We start from the raw sequence: 383 nt of genomic DNA, 5'->3' as shown, positions 1-383 counted from the left end.
ACACCACACACAGCTTTCAACCCTGAGCCTGACATCGGGATAACGAGTTTCACATTTTTTCCACTAACGATGATCACTGTAGTTGCTGTCATATTCCTCCAGGACCACGTAATCTCGACATCTGAGATCAACCATGCTCTTGTAGGTTATTCCAAAGAAAAAAAAATCACCCTTTTCCCACCATGTGCCTCTTTCTCTACCAGTCATGTAATTGACAAATGCAAACACACACACAGCTCGACCCTGAGTTTCACATTTTTATCATCATTGATGTCACACCCGATGGCTGTAGCTGCTGTCATCTTCCTCCGGGGGCTGCTGAATCTTGGCATCTGAGATCAGCCATGTTTCTGTGGATAATTCAGATTTTTTTTAGTACTTGC

At 43.6% G+C, this 383-nt stretch overlaps 1 protein-coding gene across 1 annotated transcript in view; it reads left to right on the top strand.

The window, feature by feature from the left end:
* LOC119590582 overlaps positions 1–383 on the top strand; it is a 20,936-nt gene that overhangs the window by 2,785 nt on the left and 17,768 nt on the right. The gene's annotated exons all lie outside the window — the stretch shown is intronic.

The sequence above is a fragment of the Penaeus monodon genome, chromosome 27 (genome assembly GCF_015228065.2).
Source record: "Penaeus monodon isolate SGIC_2016 chromosome 27, NSTDA_Pmon_1, whole genome shotgun sequence".
In the NCBI taxonomy this organism is placed as follows: Eukaryota; Metazoa; Arthropoda; class Malacostraca; order Decapoda; family Penaeidae; genus Penaeus; species Penaeus monodon.
The sequence above is the reverse complement of the archived record's forward strand: the minus strand, read 5'-3'. Positions and strand labels throughout refer to the sequence as shown.